The sequence below is a fragment of the Malus domestica genome, chromosome 09, assembly GCF_042453785.1.
Source record: "Malus domestica chromosome 09, GDT2T_hap1".
Classification (NCBI taxonomy): Eukaryota; Viridiplantae; Streptophyta; class Magnoliopsida; order Rosales; family Rosaceae; genus Malus; species Malus domestica.
The window spans coordinates 26806313-26830933 of NC_091669.1; the positions used below are offsets into that span (position 1 = coordinate 26806313).

The 24621-nt window shown below is 37.5% G+C and overlaps 1 long non-coding RNA gene across 4 annotated transcripts in view; it reads right to left on the bottom strand.

Moving 5' to 3' along the window:
• Positions 1-23758, bottom strand: part of LOC139188238 (uncharacterized) — a 76018-nt gene extending 52260 nt beyond the window's left edge. The window contains exons 1-5 of one of the 4 annotated variants that reach the window (XR_011571547.1): positions 23538-23724; positions 23295-23454; positions 23121-23189; positions 22363-22421; positions 21224-21414 (exon numbers count right to left, since the gene is read on the bottom strand). This is a non-coding gene — a long non-coding RNA (uncharacterized lncRNA). Of the gene's footprint in view, positions 1-21105; positions 21415-22362; positions 22422-23120; positions 23190-23294; positions 23455-23537 lie in introns of those variants that run through there. The other 3 variants (XR_011571546.1, XR_011571545.1, XR_011571544.1) reach the window with 3 other exon arrangements.
• Between the last annotated feature and the right edge of the window lie 863 nt (positions 23759-24621).

Here is a 24621-nt window from a genome sequence, read left to right on the forward strand (position 1 = left end):
AGGGCTCTGCCACGCTTCAGGGTCGGAGCAAATCATTGGTTAGCCGCCAATGTACCTTGCCATGTGGAGGGTGTGACCTCCCCACTTTCGGGGATGGTTCGGCCTTCCTAGGCAGGTTGTTGACGTACACAGGGTACATCTATCCTTACAGGTGTGTTTGCAGCGAGTATATTTGATCTTGTCACCTTTACTAGATCATCAAAAGCATCCGACATGCTTTGAGCAATGCTCTGAAGATCTATAATTCGTCGCACCTCAATTTTAGACTAGGTAGTGCGGGGATCTAAATGCGACATAGTGGGAGCATACCACGACAATTCACGGCGTTGTACGGAAACATTAACATGCTTACTCCCTCTAACGACGGGAAGACTGTCTCATCAAAGTAACAATCTGTAAAATGTGCGGTAAAAAGATCTCATGTCTAGGGTTCTAAGTAGCGAACACTTGATGGCGAATCATAACCGACATAGATTCCTATTTTTCTCTGAGGACCCATTTTGGTATGTAGCGGTGACACTATTGGCATATAAATGATGCACCCAAACACCCATAAATGTGAGACGTCAGGCTCGTATCCAGTGACCAATTGTAACGGTGATTGTGGTTGAGTAGCGGTGGGCCTCAGGCAGACCAACATAGCTGCGTGCAATACTGCATAGCCCCAGGCATATATTGGCAATTTGGTTCTCATAACCAAAGTTCGAGCTATCAATGAAGGCGCTTTATGAAAGCTTATGCTAGGCCGTTTTGGGTGTGAACATGGAGTACAGGATATTCCACATCAATCCTTACTGACATGCAATAATCATCAAAAGTCTGTGACATAAACTCTTCAGTGTTATCCAGTCGAATTGACTTAATCAGATAATCAGGGTGGTGAGCCCTTAGCTTAATGATTTGAGCTAGGAGTTTAGCAAACGTGGCGTTGCATGTGGACAACAAGCAAACATGTGACTATCTTGTCGATGCATCAACCAACACCATAAAGTATCTAAATGGTTTGCATGTTGGTTGGATAGGTCCACAAATGTCCCATTGAATCCTTTGAAGAAACTTAGAGGGTCAAGAATAATCTTTGTATATAAAGGTTGAGTATTTAACTTTCCTAAAGAACAAGCTTTGCATGGCGGAAGTCTAACATAGGGATGTAACTTATGCCCGTGTGAAGATTTGAGGATACAACTTATCATGTCACATCCAGGATGTCCCAAACGGTCATGCCAAAGCAACAAAGTGTCTTGGAACTCAGGCATAGGGCCGGCCACACTATGGGGTTCTATGCTGCGAATGGTTGTGATGTCAACCCACTCAGCAGACGTTCCAACTTCTTGTCAATACGTTTCTGGCCATATTCGTATGAAGTGATACAAAGAAATTCATAACCATTATCTTCAGTGGTTTCAATATGATATTGATTATCTCGAATATCTCTAAAACTATGCAACGTTCTTCCGGAACGTGGAGAATATAGTGCCTCCTTAATGGTCAAGATTGTACCATTAGACAACATGATACGTGCCTTTCCATATCCTTCAATCAGGTTGGATGAGCCTGAGAGAGTTGCCAAATGAGCTTTCTTGGGTATTAAGTTAGTAAAATAGTGTCGTTCACACAAGATGGTGTGCGCGGTTGCACTATCTGCTGGACAACTGACTTCTTCACTAGACATACCTAGAAACAAATTGATTGAATTGGTCACATATATAAATATAAGTCAATTCATTCAATTAAGCAATTCGAGAAAACAATATCCATTCAAATAACAATCCATAATTCAAAACAAACCAAAACCGTACAAATGATTCCAAATACTTAGAAAAATTGTTTAAAATTAAACCATAAACCTAAAAAATAGGGGGGGTAGGGGCCGGCCACACCCACTAGGGGTAAACACCCTAAAAACATCTCTAATTTACTCATCCATAGGTGTTGACGCCTCTTGAAAATCTGATATCTCCATTGATGTAGTTGCATCTTCCGAATGATCCACATGTGCAAAGTTAGACTCACGATGGGAATGATACTTGGCAATAGCCTCAGGGGAAGCTCGGCATACGCGTGACCAATGATCTCTTGATCCATAACGATAACACATGTCCAGTTCAGTAGAAGCGGGCAGAACAGGAGCTTTGCCCTTATTGTTGAAGTTTGGGACCTTAGGGGCGAGTGGTGGACACTGCTGAGTTACATTTCTTCCCTTAGGTGCAGTACTCTATTGACATTGGGCCCGTGGTTGGGCTTGCCACCCATTGCCATGGCCACGACGATTCTTTCATCATTTATGACTGCTAGAATAGGTCGCATCCACTTGAGGCGCGGCGTTCGAGCTAGTGGGTCGAGCTTGATAATTCTTCATCAAAAGTAGGTTTTTCCTTTCAGCGAGAAGTAAAATAGAGATCAAATCCAAAAACTTGGTGAATTTCTGTGCCCTATATTGTTGCTGCAGGACAATATTGGTGGCATGGAAGATTGAATAAGTCTTTTCCATGAGATCTGATTCGGTAAGTTCCACTTTGTAGAATTTCAACAAAGAAAGGATTTTACAAACTTCAGAATTATATTCATTCACAGACTTAAAATCCTGGATGCGAAGATGTTGCCAGTCGTGTCTTGCTTCAAGCAAGAATATATCTTTCTAGTTGTCAAAACGGTCGGCCAGAGTAAGCCAGAGGGTGCATGGGTCCTCCTTAGCGAGATACTTAGTCTGCAGTGCATCATGGATGTGTCTTCGTTTAAAGATCATTGTAGTAGTCTTCTGAGCTTCGTTAACAGGTTTGTCTGCGATAGGTGCCTTGATAGTGGCTCTAATGCCCTTTGCAGTCAGATAGAGCTTCACGCCTTGAACCCACTTCAGATAGTTTCTTCCAGAGACTTCTAAAGCGGAGAAATTGAGCTTGTTTAAGTTCGACATGTCCATAAAACAGAGGGAAAAACATGAGTAGTCATATGGTAAGCCATAGACATGTATCGTAGAACACATAGGTTCTATAGACATGTATTGGTTTAATTTACGCATAAAAGCTACAGGTTTCATGTGGTATGTTTTGAATGAAAACTTCAGGTTTCAAGGGCACTAAATTTGAAACTATAGGTTCAATTAAGTTTTATGAACAATTAGTTCATAATGAGAGGTTCCTGCAAGAAACAAAGAATGCAATATACTAATTTGAATATAGTGGATTTAAGGTTCTTCGGGAACTTAAGTGTGAAAGCTTCGTTACTACGAAAGTATGTGACGGTTCAAATTATAAAAATAGATTATTGAATCGTTAATGTCCAAAAGTGATCTTTAGGTCAATAATTTTGGATTCATTATCAGATTAATGGAATGCAGGTCACTTTTAATTAATTCAATAAATCGAGCCATACGAAGTCGATTGTAAAAGCTAAATAATATTAAAATAATATTATGGGTCGAAAATATAGCCCCAAAAATATTTGGGCTTGGTGCCATGAGCCAAAAACTCGGGTTGCTGCTAGAAGCGGCCCGCAGGGTGGTTGCAGGCCCAAAGGCCTACGAGGTGGCTAAAAAACCCTAGTCATAGCTATGTTTCATGTTTGGGTCGAAAGGGGGGGGCACGGGCAGGTCCAGCGAAAGCTAGCCGTGGGTTGGGCGCGCGAGGGTTTCGCCTAGCCTTTTAGGTTGGTGCGGGCTAAGGGAAAACTCCCAGCCAACTGGGCTGGGTTGGATAAAGGTTACGGGCCTGGGCTGTATAAAACCCAAGCCAAAGCTTGGTGCAGTCAAAGAGGGAGCAGCAAGCCACGAGTCAAAGCGCAAACGGGCTTAGGGCTTTAGGCCCATCAAATTGACCTCAGGCCAAAGCCTAGTGGTGGCATGCATAGTGATGGTGCGGTGGGTGTGTCACATCATGCCCAATTCCCCCTTTTTTTTTTCAAAAATCCCTTAGGGTTTAGGAAACCCAAATTTGCTTCTAATTTATTTTATATAATTTGACTCACAAATTCCACATAACAATTTAATTGTACAATGCATGAAACAAATGTTTATATTGACAAATATATGAACATGTACAATACACACACACACACACACACACACACACACACACATATCCAAAGGAAAATATAAATATAAAGGGGTTCATGCATCATGGGGAATGTTTTCATGCTTCATGGACGTTTCAAATATCTTCTTTTATTTTAAGTGTACCTAATTAGTATAAAACAAATAAGCCTTTGAATTTGGTGGATGATAGCCTCCTCCTACGATGCGTCAATTCCTCAGCTTCTGGCAAAAGCGTGCTGATAACATGTTGTACGCCTATTTGATTGAACGATCTAGGGTTTAGAGAGAGGGGGGGTTATGGTTAGAGAGAAAAGAGATTGATTTAATTATGCGGTGTGTTTGATTCACCCCATTGTGCCTTTCCCTTTAGGATTACAACATTTAGTAGGTAATCTATTCCTAATAGAAATATAAGATACATTCCCATATCTACTAGGATTTACACAATCACATTCCTATTCTAAATATGACTGCAACAGAAGAGGATTTTTTTTATTATTTTTTTAAACTAAGGATTCATCATAATAAAGGCTAAAAGTAATAACTGATATGCAAAAACATCCACCAATCGTTTTCAACTGGGGTGTATTTAGTAGTGCTTTTAAAATGACTGAAAGCACTTTTGATGAAAGTGCTTTTGGAACCAATCCTTAGTAAAAATGCAAGTGTGAACCCTCGAACAACTGTTGAAGTGCTTTCTGCAAGAAACACATAATTGGTGCTTCTTTCAAAATGCACTTCAATTGCTTCTAGAACCCAAAAATATTTTCACCAGGAGTGATTTCATTCATTTTAAAAACACTTATAAATAAGCTCTTAATTTTTTTATTGAAGGGAAACAAACAATCAACAGATAAATTAACATTTCAATTTAACTATTTGATTTTGAATTGGTTTAATGGGTTTAGGGTTATGGTTTATGGTGTTTAATCCCTTAAATAGGAAAAGAATAATAGTCAGTAAAGAGAGCGAGGAAGAGTTGAGAAAGATAGCTAAGAGAGTTATTTAATATCATTAGATTAGTTTGTACGTTTGTGAACCTTTCTTTCGTGGACGTGACTAAAAATTTGCAAGGTTTATATTTTTCGGTGACCGTGGACATTTTTTAATCATTTTTTGCCGTGTAACTTACACGGCGTGACTAAAGATTACAAAATAAAACATTGAGGTCAAGAGATCCAAGTATAAGCTACAAAGAGTTGCCAACAAAAAGGAGGAGCTTGGTCTAAATAGACTAGACCAAAATTACATGACAAGTTCTAATTGATCAATGCTTCTACAAATAAAGTTCATCACAATGCAACATTGCATGACAAACTTAAACCACTAGAAGGATGATTATTACTAGCATTATAGAGTCTCAAGTGGATACATCAATCGCAAATAGGGTGATGATGATACTCTTTTACTCTTTTTATTAACTTTGTTCAAGCTGATGAGCATGAATAAAGAACAGTGTGAAATGATAAAAATACAGTGTGTAAAAGTTAGCTCCCTAACCAATAATAAATTGAATTTATTGTTTTGAACTCACTTCCTCTCTATTTGTCACATCCTTTTTTTTTTTATTGATTTGAACTCATAATAAAAAAAGTTTTTATGGAATATTGTTTTGGTATATAGTGCTTTTTCCGATTGAAAGAGTATGAATTGCATTCAACGATCAGCATAATGAAAAATATGGTGTGCAAAACAGGATTTTGTAAAAAATAAACCTTTTGTCCCAAGCTACCAGTAATCATTTATTGATACAACGATATTGTACTTTTGGTGAAAATATTTTTATAACCAATCATTTGTAAAAACGCAAGTGAATCTTGAAAGAGTACTTGAAGTGCTTCCTGAAAGAAGCACATAACTGGTGCTTGTTCAAAAAACGATTTCAAGTGCTTTTGGAATCCAAAAATATTTTCTCTAAAAACACTTTCAGTTATTTTAAAAGTACTTCCAAACAAGATCTTAATTAGGTCAACCAACCAAATAACTCAACTATAATTAGGAATCGCAAGTGAGTGATTGCTTTGATAATTAAAGTCTTCCTCTTAAACCCACAGCGACTTGAGTTTAATCCTTCATCCATCATTTTAGTATATATTAGTGTAGAATATTGCTTGTACTAAATAAAGGACTTCAAAATTTTCCTACTTATAATTAAGGAGAAATACAACTAAACCACCATAATAATCTTTTTTTTTTAATAGACAATATCATCTACACTAATGGGGTGAGAAAGTGGGTTAAACCTCACAATGGGCTAGCAATAATATGATTCAAATTTATCTTTGACGAGAATCGAACCTAAGACATCTTACTTATAAGCAAAAAAGAATATCACTGATCGTAATACTAAGTGGCCAAATTGCAAAGAAATAAAAAGTCATCTTCAATAAATTGGGGACAAATAAATTGAAGGAGATTCATACGAGAAGTGAGATGCTTCCTCTCCTTTACAAATTTACAAAGTTCGCATTCGACGCCATGCGTGAGATCAGCTTCACCTGGGAGATGCATGCAGTTGCCAGATCACGATCATGGTGGTCCCCCGAATTCGTCAATTTTCCAAATAAAAATACAAATCCCACATGTCGATATTACCCCATGTATAATTTATTTTTGTTCATTGTGGAATGATTGATAATATTCTATTGTTTTTCCATAAAATACAAACTCATGCATGTCGAACCCAGATCATTTCTGGATTATTTGAAACTGTGCCTAAGGATCAAATGATCCGGACCGTTGAAATTTGGTACAACAGTTACAATTATTATAACTTTTAAAGGGACTCCTTGTTTGTAACAGTTGCATTAAATTTCAATGGCCGGGATTATTTGATCTTTAAACTTAGTTTCAAATGATCCGGAGAGGATATGGGTTGATGCATGTCCTTTTCTCTAAAATTGTTACTCACTAGTGATGTCCCGTCCTTAATATATTTATTTCAATCTTTGTATAATTGGAAAGAAGGTCTAATTCCAAAGCATTTAAATTAACAAAAACTTGATTGAATTGCCTCAATAATATATTGCAGCCGGAATTGGAACAGTGCTTCTATTGAGAGAGAAAATTGTCTAATTTCTCCCAGAAGACAAATATTAAAAGGATTAAAAAATAAATTAAATATAAATTTGCCAGAGTTTTCTGATCAGGAGTTCTAGGGATGCATTTGATGTGGATCGCATCTTTTCAATTCAATTGGAAATGAATCACGTGTACACGTTCGGGTTTGACATCAAAAAATAAATACATATAATTGTTGATACAAATGCACGTGAAATCTATGTCCGTCTGGGTGATAGTTGTCATGGGTTTGGTTTCGACCCACTTAGTGAAGTAGTTTGTCGTCATGATCATCATGCCTCTGCCCCAGTAGCAAGCGGCATTCGTCCCACCATGTCGATCGCCTACTACATGAATGGCCATGGGCTTGTCGGCGGATGGAGCTCGCTAGCAGGTAGTGTAGGTGCTGGCAGCTGTTGTGACATCCTGTTCCCTAACGTTGAAATTTTTTTATTATGCTCCTAACGGGCTAAATGGAAATCCTTCGTGGATATCCAAGTCCTTAGCACTCCTTATTCCTTTGCACCTATTTATAGGTGGTATGTGTTCTTACGAACATGTGAGCATGAACCAGCATAAATCGGATGATTTTTGCATGTTTCCCAATGAGGGGCAAAATGATAATTTTGCACTCTTGGGAATTTATTACTTGTTTATCGAGACAACAATGAGATATCGGTATTCCGGGCTACAAACTATAATATGGATAGGTTATTTGTTGGGTTCGTTAAGCAATAGGGCAAGTAGACCCCTCTACGTTAGTATTTTATTAATTAGGCATCATACATAATTAGTTATTGTTTGGGCTTAACCAAAGACACATACACACATATTCTCGTAGTACTTGAGGATGCAAACGCGTGGGTGCAAGTGAAATTGAATTTGGAGTTCTAACGAAGATTTTACGAAGCACCGAATACCAAGGGTATTTTAGTAAATTCACGCTTATGGGAGATATTTTATGTTTTGTCTTTTGTGGCTTAGGCTGTGTGCCAAGTGGGGGCCACACCACTCCTTCCACTATCTCCCGTGTCCCATCCTCTATATTCCTCTCTTTGTCTTTTACTCTCTCTCTCACTCAAACTATCTCTCATCTCTGGGTAAAACACCACCGAGACATCACCACACACAACACCTATGTCACTTCGGCGAACTCCAGACCACCACTGACTACCAGACTCTCTCTCCCTCTTTCCTTACCTCCCTCTTTCGTCTCTCTCAATCTCTGCAAGTGCAGGGAAAAAACATCATCACCACCGCCCTTTTTCATGGCAAAACTCCATTATGCAACTAAGGTAAGCCTCAAGATCACTCGGATTCTTCTTTTAATCATGATTTGATATCGTTTATAACCTTTCTACTTGATTTGGAGGAAGGTTAATGTTGAAAGGATGAAGGGGAGACTTTCCCAATTTTCTGAGAAGTGAAATCCGTGACCACTTGGCCACTTTCAGGCCATTTTTCCGGCCAACACCAACCATAATTTGGTTCCACTTTGGTATGGTCTTGTCCCTACATTTCTATCTACAAATTGGCTTTTGAATCATCGAGTTTGGTGAAGAATTGAGCTAGGAATGAGCTCTGAAAGTTAGCCTAAAAACCTGCAAAATCTGGAAATCGTGAAGAAGGCATGTGGGCTCACGTGGTGGCCGACGCGTGTAGCCACCTTGTGGCGGTGTGTGGAGCAACCCGAGGTCCCTCCTTAGGTTTCTCAACATGCTGAATCCAAATCCACCCTCCGTTTTTTGAAATTTAATCATTTTAAAATAGTTCATTTATTAGTCGTACTTTGTACTAAAACACGTATTTACATTAGTTCATTATATATACGTAAATGGTTTCATTTCTAGGTGAAACACATCGCAAGGATTTTCGATGCCTGCAAGGCGGGTTTGACCGGACTACATGTCTTGTGAGTGAGTCTTTGCTTTTAAATATTATATTTATTTAGTTTCCATTTATGTACTTAATAAAAAAAATTTCTACGTTATGCCTAGATTAGCTTAACATTTATAAGAATTAGCGCATTGATGGAATTTATGAAATTATGCTACGTCCTATAGGATGCACAAGTATGTGCATTATTATGGGATGCCTTAATGATAGTTACGGAAATGAATAGTATTATGTTGACTAGAATTGTTGATTTATCGTTGCATGATCATATTTATGTAACTGGTCATCATGCATGCTACATTGGTGTTAGTACTCGCTCAGGTCAGGGCCAGTCTTCACATGTATGTTCCCATCGTATCATACGCTCACTTTGGATCCATTATAGGTGCCAGTCTTGTCCTAGATTGCTATATGCAATTAGGACTCGTATGTGACGCACATAATGCCAGTTTTCACGTGATTGTAGTACTAGAGTATAAATCATTATTACACCCAATCTTGTTCATGTTGCAACACCTCTGCATGAACTCGTTTGTTAGCATATGTCGATGAACACCCGATATTATACATTCATTTATGCAAGATATTGTGATTACTAGATGTTATATGCAGAATACTATGATTTATTGTATTTCTGAAATATTGTTGGTTACGGTAACTGTTTTCATACTATATATAGCGTGTGTGTGTGTGTATACATACATATATATTTGTATATATTTGGAAACTATACTTATTTTACGGCGAGGGGTTATACGTTTTCAAAAAGGTTTGACAAGACTTTATTTTCAGGCCTACTCACCCTTATTTTTTGCCCCTCCAGGTCTTTGTGACAATGCTCTTGTGTCGACGAGGATTTCTGGCAAAAGTTGATATAGGACTACTTCCGATGGTATAATTCTTATCTAATTTTATTATACTTTACTTATGCTCTGACATCACATATAAAATGGATCCAATCCTACTCACATGTGCACTCTTGCATTTAGTCACTTTTAGGTTTAAATTTGTTCACATTTTTCACATCACTACACTTTATGGCTTCATCACCTTCGAATGTCGGCCATCACAGCTTGATTCGGAGTTCATATGGACCTTCTAGGTTGAGGTGTGTCAGTTGTAGACATTTGAACCAACTTTTTAGTGTCTTAATGCATGGCCAGCCATTAATAGCCTTCATTGAGAACTTTATGCGCCAAGAAATGGCCTTTACAGTGATTTTCACAAAAGCCTTCATGGATTAAGTGTCGAACATTTAGGTCATCAGGAAGCATCATCTAGTGGAGATGTTGTCTTGTAAAGGATATGTGAACAAGCATGTTGTTTGACATGGAGTAGCATGTTGCCTTCGTTTGAAGATTTCTCGATTCTAGCCTGTCTACAGGGAGTGTTCCATTGACTAAGTAGTCGATCATAGGATCTTGCCAGCTCAGGTTTGTGTTGATATGTGTCGCCTTAGTTGTTGATTCCATGTCTATGCTTGGCTTCTCCAGGTACTCCACTGTAATGGAGCATTTGAGCTGATAGTCAAGGTTGAAGCTTAGCTTGCTAATGCGTCCACATGGGCATTCTCTACTTGTGGAACCTGAGTAAGGGTGTAACTCTAAAATGTTGCAAACTGTTTTCGTATCTTCTCCAAGTATTACGCCATCATTGAATGTTTTGTCATGTACTCTTCTAAGGCTTGGTTGGTGATAAGCTCAAAATCTAAATAGATTACGAGCTTCTTCACCGCTAAGTCTTTTGCCAGCGGAGGTCTGCTAGCAGTGCTTCATACTCTGCTTTGTTATTGGTCGCTTTTAAGTATATAGTGATCACTTACTCGAGCAGTAATCGTCAGAGGTGATGAGGACAAGACCTACTCCCGATCCCTGGTTATTAGAGGAACCGTCAACATGTAAACGCATAAATCTCATGTGGGTAAGGCCGATGTGCTTCTTCATAGCAAGTAGGGAACCCCTTTGTGACTAAGCCTCATGCGTCGTGAAGAAACTAGAGTCAATAACCTTGCTCACGCCATCAACAAACTTGGCACATGTTTTTGTGTCCTCAAGCAAATTAGGCTTTAACAGCGCACAGATCTCAGAAAACTCCCATAAGGTTGGTTTGGCAGGCTGTTCACGGCTACTTATACAGGCAGACATTTCATTCTCAGCAGAAAGGGCCAGCCCTAGCACTGCCTTGGCAGCGGAATCATTATCCTTGCTCTTCACTGCTGCATGCACCTCCGAAATTAAACCAAACTTGGGCACAAAAGGCTATCTCAAAACAAAACTAGACATAAGGGGCACGACATAACTCCTCTGCTGCGCAATCTTGTCAACAACCGTTCTAGTAACCCTCGGGGAAGTAGGTTTCATAGACTCATATCCAGCAGCCTCTTTCTTCCCCCTAGAAGAAGGTCAGTCAATCACGAACCTCTTAGCAGTGAATGCATTCTCACGAGCAGCAGAGGAAGTCTTTGGCTTTTTCTCCACTGACAGCTCTCGATCGGGCAACGAAGATCTCTTTCTCCCACCTCCACTAGCAACAGGTTCCACGGTAGCAATTGGACAAGTGAATGCCTTACCTTGATCCTCATAATGTCCTCATGTGGGGGCAGCACACATTTTTCCCTACGAAGAGGACTGAGCAGCCAATGCCATTCGCGATATTCAGCAATGATCCCCAAAGCGATGTGCACATTCTTCATGTCTGGAGAAGTCTTGGGAGTTGAACCAAATTCAGAATCTATAAAAATAGAGGAGGACAAATCAGAAGGCACCTCAACAAAAGAAAAAAAAATAGCTTAGGGATTAAGTAGCCTACTTACCATCGATGAAATGAGTCAGAACGCTCAGCCCGGGCGAAGACTGAGCAAGAATACACTTCATGGAGTAGATCACCTCTTGGAAGAATCGAGGCATGGGAAAGGTGAACCCTAACATAGTTCACGACTACTACCATCCTTAGCCCATTTCATGCAAACCCCAGACAGAGTTGCATACTTAAACATCTCGAGGAAGTCTTTGAACTGCTTACCAAAACTTACCTTGACATGAGTAGCCTTGAAGTAGCCTAGCTTACTTGCAGATCTGCCCTAGTGATACAACGGTGGAATAAATTCATCATTCTTGTGGCTCAAGGAAGACATGTTCGAAAAAAAAAAATCCTACAACGATGCAAGGACAAAATTGTTAGAAGGCTACTTGAACCTAATGCACCAGACCCAAGACTTGGGCCTAGTATGCCAGGCTCTATCTTTCTCTTAGCCTAATAGAAGGCATACTGTCTCCATCTTTTCCCACGGCCCAAACTAAATAGAGGAGGGGAGGGTATCTCCGCGCCTCCCTTTCTTTCTTTCATGTCTCCATTGCTGCACGAGCCAAGCAGCTCAAGACCAATGCCTTAGCGCCAAGGTCCAGCACATGGGCTCGTGCCCAGCATCGTCATCTGGAAGGCCCGACCCTTTGTCCCCCGCGCAGCAGCCAGAGCATCGAGCCGACTCAGTTGCGCCTTTGCAGCGGCATGCCAACCCGACCCAGTTGCCACGACAGCAACACAACAGCCTCATGGCTGCCACTTTTTGCCACCTTTTCGACCCCCGTCAAGCCAAAATTCAAGCCCTGAGGCTCCAAAAAATCAAGAAGGAGAAAATTTAATTTTTCTTACCTTGGAAAAGAAGAAAAGCAACATAACACAATTCTTTGCAAGGGAAAGCAAAGAAGATTGCTAGGGGAGGGGGAACAAATATCCTTTGGTTTTCTCTTTTTCTTACGGGTTTTAATTGCACTCCAAATTTATTTAACCCCCTACTTGATGCAGACTTAAATAGGTTTTGGTGGCAATTAGATTTCCTTTCCTAGAAGAATTTAAATTCCAAATTAAAGAGGGAATCTACATCAAATTCGGTCAGAAACTCCATTGCAGCATTGGATTCCTACACCTCATGCCCTTTCCTGCGAGTAGCCCAGCAGGTTTGGGGGCATCTGTTGAGCCAAAAATAATCCTAAAATTCATAGAGCTGACACATGGATTATACTTAAATGCGTAGGGAGCAGTCTCATTCACCATGCGCAGCTGAGGTAGAGCATACAGAGATCAACGACTACTCAAGACACTGCTGCCCCTAGGAAAAGTCAAAGGTATTTGTGATAGGATAATTCCTTATTCTTTACTTAACACACAAATTAAACCCTCTTTTGACAATTGTAGTATATATGTAAGTAGGGTATCGTTCTAGGCCGGGGATTAGGAGGGATTGCTAATCTATTCTAAATTAATTTAAAAATATTAAATAAGACTCAAGGACACAAAATTAGGCTAAAAACTCTAATAACTCGAAACACACTTAAAATGACTCAAAATAATGAAAACAATTAAATTAAACACTAGGAACTGAAATGGACGGAAATTAAATTAAAAGACTAACAATAAAGAAAACTAACTAAATAATATAATTTAATAATGGATGGGTGTTTGGTTTTGATGAAAAGTAAATTAAACTTAATTAAATTACAGAATTGACAAAAACATAAAATTAAGGTAAAATGATAAATGACGGACTAGCTAGAGGGTTCTTCTCCACACATGTTATACTTGCATACAAAATGATTTCCAGTTGCTTTTCAATAAGCTATGAATACTCAACGCTCCAAATTAACCGTGAATTGCACTAATTAACCCTCAGTTTTTCCACAAGTTATTGGGTTGGATGATTGCATACGACAACCCAAAACATTCCCTACAAGTTCCCTACATGAGTTGCATAATAGAGATACAAGCAAGAATCATTAAGTTTTATGAAAAACATAAGCATTGACGGGACACTCGTTACTATGATTTGCATGAAACTTATGCCAAGAATTTACTTAACGTGATTGTGACTAGCAACCTTTACTACTTGTGAATATAAGTTCATAACGATTAGGTGAAATTCACTTATATTCTAGCATCAAATTCATGCATGTAAATTAAGCGTGCACTCTCAACCAACATACACAAATCAGTTTTTATACGAACAGATAAGTAAATTGAATTCACAACTTATGAAATCACAACCGAAGGTAATCAATTCATATTACAAATATATTCATGGCTTTGAATTAACCTCTAGCCAAAATAAGTTTATTTACACATTATTAAAACAGAAATAAAAGAGGAGTTTGGAAAGATTAAACCGAAAGAGGATCTGCTGCGTTCGTGCCCACTTCTCTCTCCCCCTGCCCGCGTCAGTCTTCCTTGCGTCAGTCTCAGCTGCAAGGGCAGCTTCCCCCGTGCTCACCTCTCTCCGCACGTCTCTCTTTGCCATGCTGCCTTGGGCAGCTTATTCCTCCCTCGATCACGCTGCCTAAGCAGCCTTTTTATTCTCTCGGTTTCACTCCCCCCTGACTTCTCTCGCTGCCAGGCTGCCAAAGGCAGCTCTCTGCCTTCCACCAATCCCCCCCTTTTCTTTTTTTTCCAAGATAGCCCGTCTTCTTTTTATTCTCCTGCACCTCTCTCCCGCTGGCCCTGTATGACTTTTTCTTCCCTTTATTTTATGCTGCACACTGGCTTCTGTCGCCCCACTGTCTCCCCGCAAGTCTATCTTTATTTTCTGCTTCTCCCCGCAGCTTCCACTCAACCTGCACACTGTCTCTCTTATTATTCTTCTTCTATCCCACCTAACTCTGTCCACTTCCTCTTATTTTCTGCCATTCTTTTTGTTCCACTATTATTCCCCCGTGTCTCATGCCTTGGATTCTCCTTTTTCTTCTTATTTTTCCACTGCCCAAAGGCAGCTTCCCTTATTTTATTCTTTCACGTTTTGCTGTCTCTTGGATCCCTTTTTTTTCCATTTGTTCCAGCTGCAAAGGCAGCTTCTTTATGTTTCTTTTCTTTACTCACCAACTGCAAAACACTTCAATTTTAGATATATCATATAATTTCTAATGCCATATAATTTCTAATGCATACCTAATAAATTTAGCCTAACTTCCATGACTTATAATCCGTGACATAATTCTACCAATAACCCATGACAAAATGAGAACGACTAAAGCAATTTTCGATGAATTTATTATTTAAAACTCATTTGTGCCATTTTTATTTTCTTTGCATAAACAAATCCTATAAACACAAAAATAACGTAAATAGCTCAAAATATAAGGAACTAACTTAAGAAAAGACGAGTGAATTCGAAGTAAAAATATATATAAATATGATCCGATCAATTCTTATCATAAATATATTCCTAATCAGAAAAGACATCTTTCAATTGAGTAATCCTAATCCATTATTTAGGATACTTGCCAAATTACTCAAAGATATCTATTTAAACAAATCTCTTGGAATATTCTCACCCAAAATACAACCAAGGGCAGGCCACCCCTAAACCCTAGAGGGCCGGCCCATACTCTTCTCCCCTCCTATAAATACACCTTTTATCTCCAAAATTCAGGAGGCTTTTTGCTACCCACAAACACTCATACACATTCTTTTCAGAATTCTAACTTTGGTATCAAAGATTCTTTGGCCAAAGGCCCCTATTCATCATGGGCGTGTGATGCTTTTGGCTTTAATCTCCGGTGTTATTATTTTGCAGGTGCATTTTCGTCAAAGGAAGAGGTGGCGGAAATTCGCATCCACAAATATAAATGATGATTTTGCTTCAAAAATTGCAAGAAGACAGTTTCTTAAAATTGATATTTTAAGGAGGTTTGCTTGAAGTGGTTGTATAAGATTTTGCTTTTGATTGTTGGGGTTTAGGTACTATGTCATGTCCCCAAGTGTATGTTTTTCCTCAAGTAGTATAATATATGTTTGTGTATTGAAAAAACAAACGTCTTGAAAGTTTGCCCCGGCACCCAAAAATTTAGTACTGGCCCTGCCACAGGGTAAGGTTTTGCCCTACACATGATGGTTGGGTGGTAGTGGGAGTAATGGTGGTGGATTGAGATGGTGGAGGGGTGGTGGCCATGATGGTGCGTATGTTTTTTTTTTTTCTTTCTCAATAAAAATTCTACCTTTGTTTATATATACAATTTTTTGGATTTAATTTTTGAAAAAACATAAAAACATATTTGATGGGTTACATATTTTAGCCTAGATATTGTTTTACACATTTTTCATTATTACTATAAGGCAATCTAGCCAAACACATTCTACACTTATTTTTATATCTGTAAAATGCAAAACATTACCAAGCATACTCTTATTAAACATGTTATAGATAATTGCCCCTTGATTTTTGGAGACACATTTGTCTAAAATATGTCTGAGTGAATTGAAAATTTTGGAAAATAATGTTACAATGTTCATTATATTTGTGAAAGAAGCGTTGCCAAGGATCAAAGATTAAAAAAAGTCTCAATAGTTAAAATGAACGAATGGCTTTAAAAAGTTGTAGCCTAGTCAAGCGTACAACCAGGAGTGGTTTGGTAAGGGATCCCAAACCGAAAATAGGATCCCGAATTTCAAACTGAAAATTTCCGGAATGAGAATTTGAAGACCATCCAAATCAAAATTTCGGTATTCCCAATTTTCGGCATTCTTGAAATATTTTCGATATTTCAGGATGGCTTGGTATTCCCAAATTTCATACAAATTGAAATAACAATGATTCATATCAAGTTAAATTAGCATGCCACCAAAATAAAATAATTAACAAACCCAAAAGCAAAAAAATAAGTTAATAACCTAATATGTTCGAAAACTAACAATACTTTCAGGTTGAAGAAATAGACACATTTGTGGGAGGTTCGTACTAGCAGATGTGGCGATAAAGAGCTATGGTTACTACCTGTAGACCACACCAATTATATTGCTACTAGTAGTTAGCAACAGCTCAAATGTATAATAATATATATAAATATATAATAACATATATCTAATATTATTTTCGGTTCGGTATGGGATTACTGAAAAATTGAGTAGACAATCATGAATCCCATATCGAAATTTCGGGATTGGTTCAGTATTTCATCCCAAAAATTTCGGGAATTTTAGTTTGGGATTGGGACCTTTTTGGTTTGGGATTGAGATTTTTTTTTTTGTTCGGTTTGAGATTTTCGGAAAATTTTTCCAGCCCTACATACAACTATAGGAAGTTACGAACTTCAAGTAAGAGTTCAACGGAAAACCTAGATGGGTTGATTCATCCATTGGATATGGCAATATGTGCACAATCATTAAAAGAGTGAAATTACGAAGTGGAGGTTATTAATTGAAAGAAATAAAAAGTACACTAGTTTAAGAAAATAAAAAGTGCATTAGTTTTCTTAAATAACAAGTGCATTAGTTTAAACAGTAGGATCTTGAGTTCATGTAGTTTTTTTGGTAATTTCATATTTATTTATTTAATAAAATTTTATATTCAGTTAATTTTGTTGCGTATTTTGATATTCAATTTGATATCAGAGTAGGTTTAGTTATTCGAGATTTAATCTACCCGTACCATGTCAGTTTGTTATTGTCATTAGATGATGAGAGTGCGCTAGTTTAAGAAAGTTTTATATTCAGTTAATATTGTTCTAGTTTTAATTCAACGTGAAATTATTGTTGTTTGTTGTAGTAAAAGGAACAGTGCGCTAGTTTAAGAAATTTAGATGATGAGAGTGGGGGATTACAGCTGGGTCAAATTACTGGACCGAATCAACTAATCAAGACAATAATAAATCCAAATCCTAACACTTCCAGATACATCCATTTCCAAATCAATCATCCATTTCCAAATCAATCCCGTTCGCTAGGGTCGGGTGGGGACCTGCAGGACTTGCCTACTTGGGTCTTCTAGCTATTTGTAGTCAAAGAATGGGGTTGGGCTTAGCCTAAAAGGATGGGGTTGGGCTTAGCCTCATAATGAGGTAGCAATAATGTGGTTCAAATTCGTCTATGACGATAATCGAATCTAAGACCTCTCACTTACAAATAAAGAAGAATACCACTAGGCCGTAATATTAAGTGGCATTAGCTATTTTTAGTTTAAGGCTTTGGTTAAGTCTTGCACTTCAAATTGTTAAAAAACATTTACTTTTACCCATGAGATTTTAGGTTCGTTTTTCTCTTCGCTTACTAATAATTGTAACAAAACAAACAAAAAAGAAAGTATAAAACGTGTATTTTTTTTTCCTACTAGCACTGAAGTCAACAAGTAACAAGATATCCTTCTTACACACGCTTTATGACTATGAGCATCAAAATTATGAAATAATTAACGTATCATAATATGAATAGATAACACCGATCTAACAAAAGTTGGTAGGTTTATTTGCAACGAATAATGTATAAGAGGTCGTTTTCAATTAAATCGTATGGCTTGAATGTTTGGTACCACAAACACAGAAGCGACATGCAAGTAGCTAAATGCCAAACTCAAGAAGCATCATTGGTGACCAAGATTAGTATACTTTTGGCAATTTGGCACGTAACGGTCAAATTATCCATTGAACCTGTAAACATTAAGTCTGCCATATTCCCATTCAAGAATTTTAAGGGATTTTTCATGTCTACGTTAAGTTAATTAATTTATATATACGACCTTTGTCAAAAAATAAAAAAAAATAAAAAAAAAAAAAAATTATATACGACCAAATTGATGAGTACTAATCTTGTAATGGTAGGACGAAGTTTAAGAAGCAAATGATTTGGTCTTCCGTCTTTACACGTGTGTGAGACTGAAAATTCTCAAAGTTGTTCCTCCTTGATTCAACTACATGCATGTTATAATTTTCCAAAAGTTCTGATGAGAACAGTATGCTTTGTTTGGTACGTTGGTTAAGGTGAGTAATTGCTTCCAGAAATTAAAGATTGACTTTATGAATGCAAATTTATTCCTTCTTGATTTTGGACAAAATTGCACCTACAAAACAATTAAGACCCTTGGTCAAGGCCAAGAGCCTCACGCGCCCATGATGAATGTGGGGGTGGGGGGAGGCTTTGGCCGAAGAACCTCCGATGCCAAAGTTAGAATTTAGAGAGAAAGTGTTTGATAATTTTTAGAGAATTTTAGTAAGAGAGTTGGAAGTGAACTTTGAGGAGAATGAAGGGGTTTAAATAGGAGAGTGGCCGGCCTCTTTGGGTGAGAGAGGACCAGCCCCCTAGCTCCCTTTGTGGGCTAGGTTCTTGATTTGAGTTTAATTTGAGAGTTATGGAATAATTAGCTAATCAATTAGTCAATTAATAGAATATTTGTAACATCCCACATCGTCCAGGGGAGTGGATCCTCTAAGCCTTATGTACATGCCCATCTCTACCTAGCATGAGGCCTTTTTGGGAGCTCATTGGCTTTGGGTTCCATCGGAATTCCAAAGTTAAGCAAGTTCGCGCAAGAGCAATCCCAGGATGGGTGACCCACTGTGAAGTTCTAGTGTGAGTTCCTAGAAACAAAACCGTGAAGGCGTGGTCGGGGTCCAAAGCGGACAATATCGTGCTACGGCTGAGTCAAGGCCGGGATGTGACAATATTTGCCTAATTGATTAGCTAATAAAAGGGGAAAATGAGGTAGAAATTATAAGGCATGACCGGCCCCCTTGGGAGAGAAGGTGACCGGCCTTATGTGTGTTTTTGGGAGTAATTGGTGGTTTAATTGGTAATTAATGGATTAATTAGGTAATAAATTCATTAATTAATCAATTAACATAATTTAAAAGAAATGTTTTGGGAATTACCTTGTACGAAGGAGGATAGATGAAATAGGTTTTGAATTGTTACCTATTTTGGGCACTTTTGACTTGATTGAAAGATGATTGCCTGTTGCTCGCGCGTAGGAACTCCAATGTGCCTCAAGGGTATTCTTGTCGTTTTTAACCAAAGATCCACGTGTCGCCTTGTGATTATTTTTGGCTCCACAAACTTCACAATGACTAACTAGATAATTGAGTTTTATTTTTTCCAAAACTTAGTGCTGTGAAAATAAACAACTGTGAAAAAAAAGCAAGTTAGTGTTTGGTAAACTGTAGCGTTAAAAGTGCTTTAAAAAAAAAAACCAAAATAGGATTGTCAATATGAAAGTTTCATTAATTAGTATTGTTCACCCCTACCTCCAATGAAAAAAAAAAACATTTTTTTGAGAAGCATGTCTAAAGCTATTTCTATTTTCTGCGCTGTTGTCAACCCATGATTTTGAAAGAAAAAAAATCACTTTTTTTTTTTCATTTATCAAACACAATTAAGACCCCAAAGTTGCCTGTAAAAATGTTTAAGCAAACCCCAAACGAGACCTAATTGTCATCACCATGTGAAAAGTATAAGACAATTGATGTAGACGGTTCTCTCTTTTTCCATATCAATATAATACATTACGGTTATTATCTAGAAAAATTAAGTTAAAGCTAGAACTGTTGCAGTCCTATTAGATTAGGAATGTAGTTGTGTAAATCGTAGTACACCTTGGATATCTCTTATATTCCTATTAAGAGTTGTAATCCTAAAAGGGTAAGGAATTAACCTTCCCTACTACTATAAATAAAGGCACAATGAAATGGAATAAAACACACCCATAATTACACATCTCTCTCTTCTCTCTCTATGCCGCACCCTCTCTCTCTATATGGTTTCTATAATTGTTTAGTAAATTATGTTTACAACACGTTATTAGCACACTCGTGAAGGTACGCTAATGAGAGTTTGATCTTTAATAAGGGAGTATTACGTTTTAATCATTCTTTTTATGATTAATTTATTATTTTGAATTGATCTACATGCTATTGATTCAATTTAATTTTTGGAGACTTTGGATGCGGTCCTTAATCATGAATATTCTGTGATTGAAACTTTGTTAGTTTTTAATTTTTGATTGAGATCCCTGAAATTAATGTAATAATTTATTTCTATGTACGTTACTATTTTTTTAAATTAAAAATTAGAAATTTTAGTTGTTTGTATAAATGAGATTTTAAATAAAAAACCATAATTTGTGGGATTAAAAATATTAAAATATAATATACTATTTTGTGTGTGTGTGTGTGTGTGTGTAAACATGGGTACATTCATCAAAATTAACCAAAAAAATCAAAACATGGGTACATTCTTCAAAATCACAAAAAAAAAAGAAAAAAGATATTAGGCTTAATAACATTAGTAAATTTCTTCGGTTAAAATTGACATAGATACATTTTAAAATCAAAGAATAAAGAATGTACCCATATAAGTTTAAAAATGGATTAGAAAAAAAATTGAATAGATTTTATATTAAAAAAATGGTACATTTTACATATAACAAATTTGTATATTTAAGAATGACTACATTTTAATATTAAAAAGTTTTACATGAATGGGTACATATTGACACACCCCGTCCCGAAGGAGGGCATGCTGGCCGTCACGTGAGAGTGACGTAACCATTTGCACAGTACGGAAGCTTTAAGATACAATTTATAAGTTGATACACCCGAAGGGAGTCCTAATTTTGTCCAATCTGTCAGAACACCGTCGAATTCCTCGTAGCCACCACACCTCAGCTATTCTTTAACCTGGAGGGGCGCAAAACCAAAATTGAGTGGGTCAGTAAAACAATTCTTTTCAAATCCAATTTTTTCTCAAAGCATTGTAACCCCTCTCCGTAAAACCTGTATACTTTCCCAGAAATGTAAAATATAAATATACATATATATTCTCAAAACTTCATTTTTACTATCTCAACATTTTTCTTTATCAATCATGCCATGCCATGTCTAATTCAATAGTTAAGTATGGATGCATCAACAATAATCATATTAGGTACAAGAAAGTAATCAACCGGAGGCCCTCTAATAGCCCTGTACGGTTGAACCTAGAGCTCAAAATCTATCATTCTCACACTCTGCCGGAGTCACTCCGCGTGACCTGTACGGCCTTCTGCACATAAGTTACGCTCTAGTGCTTCTCATAATCATCTGTGCACATAATCTAAGGTCACCCACCAGTCGGAATCTCACTAACACTCTCGCGACTGGCCTGTCGTACCCACTCCGCGTGGACTGTACGACTAGCATCTACTTGGATCCAAGGCGAGCGTGCGATGCGGTGAATACTATAAGCACTAAACTATGGTGCAGGATTTGAGCTCAATATACATCAACATCATCATAACAGAAATAAATACTCACATGTGCGTCCACCGCACCATTTCATACATATGCATCATAAATCAATTCTTACCTGTGCGTCCACCGCACCAATTCATACATATGCATCATAAATCAATTCTTACCTGTGCGTCCACCGCACCAATTCATACATATGCATCATATATTAATTCATGCATGGCATTTCAACTCACATTTCTATATACTTTTCATATCAATTCTATGCATGGTATTTCACTTCCCGTTTTTCCACATAACTCATATGCATTTCATTTTAAACATATTTTCATTTCAATTCAATTTCTGGGAAACGTCAAGTATATATATATACGGAAAACAAAACTGCCCACTCACCTGGAGTTCGTCCAACAACTCCCTAGCACCACACATCAAGGCGTCACGACGATCGCCGCCTAGAATAGTAATCAAATCCAACCTCAGAATTCATATCGATAGAATATATAACTTATATAAAATACGTCACTACGTAGTTCGATCCGGAAGATCTGCCACTCAGATTTTAAATCCATAACTTCCAGAGGTCCACAATATATCTCTAGGACAACATCCTAAAATTTCATCACCATCCAACGGTCGGATCTCCGTCAATTTCCAAAACTAAGTGACGGTTAACATTTTATATTATGGACTTACAATTCCAATTCCGGAAGATCCGTAACTCGGATTCCCAATCCGTAAGTTCCAATAATCCTCAAATATTACGTATTACAACGTATCAAAGTTTGGTAACGATCCAACGGTCGGATCGTCAATTCACATTTTTATCTAAATGTGAAAACTATAAAACGTTATTCGAACACCTAACCAACAATCCTTAATAACTTTCTCATACGGTGCTCAATTTGGGTATATGAATATACCACGGTGATCTACTCGACGTCACGGACGTCGACATATTTTTAAAATAATTTTATTTTTATTTATTTTTTTTTACTGTAGCACCTTCTTCTTCCTTGGGTCGCCAGACTGGTTTTTCCGGCGGCCGTTTTCCGGGCAGTTTTTCAAATTACCATAACTTTGTCATTTCTCAACGAAATCAAGTGATTCAAAAACGAGAGTTGTAGCCCTTGAAGAGACAAAGAGAATGGTACCTTGCACAACACCTAGTTCGCCGTGGTTTGGCCGGAAACGGCCTCGAAAGCCTCGGAGGTCGCCGGAAACTGGGTATTTTTCAAATGAGTATAACTTCTTCAATACTCAACTAACTTGCGTGAAACAAAAAGGAAAGTTGTAGTACTTGACGAGACGAAGAGATTGATACCTACCTCGACTCCTAACTCGCCGGGGATTCGCCGGAAAGAGCCTCGAAAGCTCCGGCCAAACTTTGAACTTGTCGATCTCCGTGTTCTTACGTCCAAAAACTTCCAACGAAGCACTCCGAGCTTCCTTGGGACTTCCTTAAGCTCACTGTGAGCTTAGTTTGGCCTAAAACACAACCAATTCAAAGCTCATGAACAGTACACTTTCATGGGGAGTTTAGAATCTAGGTTTTCCGAAGTAAAACTTACCTGAAATGGATACCAACGTGATCCTGAAGTCCTCAGGATTCCAATGGTGGTCTCAAACTTGACGTTGGTATAGATTTAGGGTGGTTTTAGTGGTGGTCCGTGTGAGTTCGAAGGAGAGAGACAGAGAGAGTGAGAAATCGTGAAGGAGGAGAGAGAAAGACAGTGAACGGGAAATGAGGAGGGTTTTGAGGGATGTGGGGATCCCACGTGGTCCTTATTCCAATCTCCAAACACCAAACTTTAACATTTTAACCTAAAAATCTAAGTTCCATCCTTATTAAATTCCATTTTATTTTCAAAACTTAGGAACCTAGATAATTAGCAACCTGAGCTTCACAAACTTAGTATTTCTTAAGGGCAATTTCGTCAATTCACAGCCACGAATATAATAATTTGGAACGGGCTGTGACACATATAATTAGCATGGGTACATTTAGCACAATAAAAAGTACAAATAAAAAAAATATATGGGTACAAATACAAATAAACTTTAAAAAATATGGGCACAAAAAGAAATTAATATATGGGTACAAATTAAAATTGAAAAGAAAATTGGTACAAATTAAAAATGGATACAAACTAAAACTAAAAATATATGATAAAAAATTTAGTCATAAATATAAATATACTAATTGTAACATTTTTAACATTAAATGAATATATTTAAAAATAAAAAATATTTTATTATTGAAATAATTAATGATTTATTAATACCAAGGACCTTGATAAAAAATTGAAAATGAATAGGATTTTAATTAATGGAGTAGTAAAAGGAAGGATGAGAACCTAATTTTTCCTTTAATTTTTCTTTGTTGAATGTGATATAGCACATTGGAGATGCAATTCCGTCTTTCCGAGAAGGATTTTCTACAAATTCAAAGGGTTTTGTAGTTTTCTGCTAATCAGGTACGCTTAAAATAAAGTATGATATTTGAAACGACCTTAAAGCATGAAAACATTCCCCATGATGCATGAACCCCCCTATGTTTATATTTTTCCTTCCGATATATATATTGTATATGTTCACATATTTGTCAATATATATATTTGTTTCATGCATTACACAATTTTTACTATGTGGAAT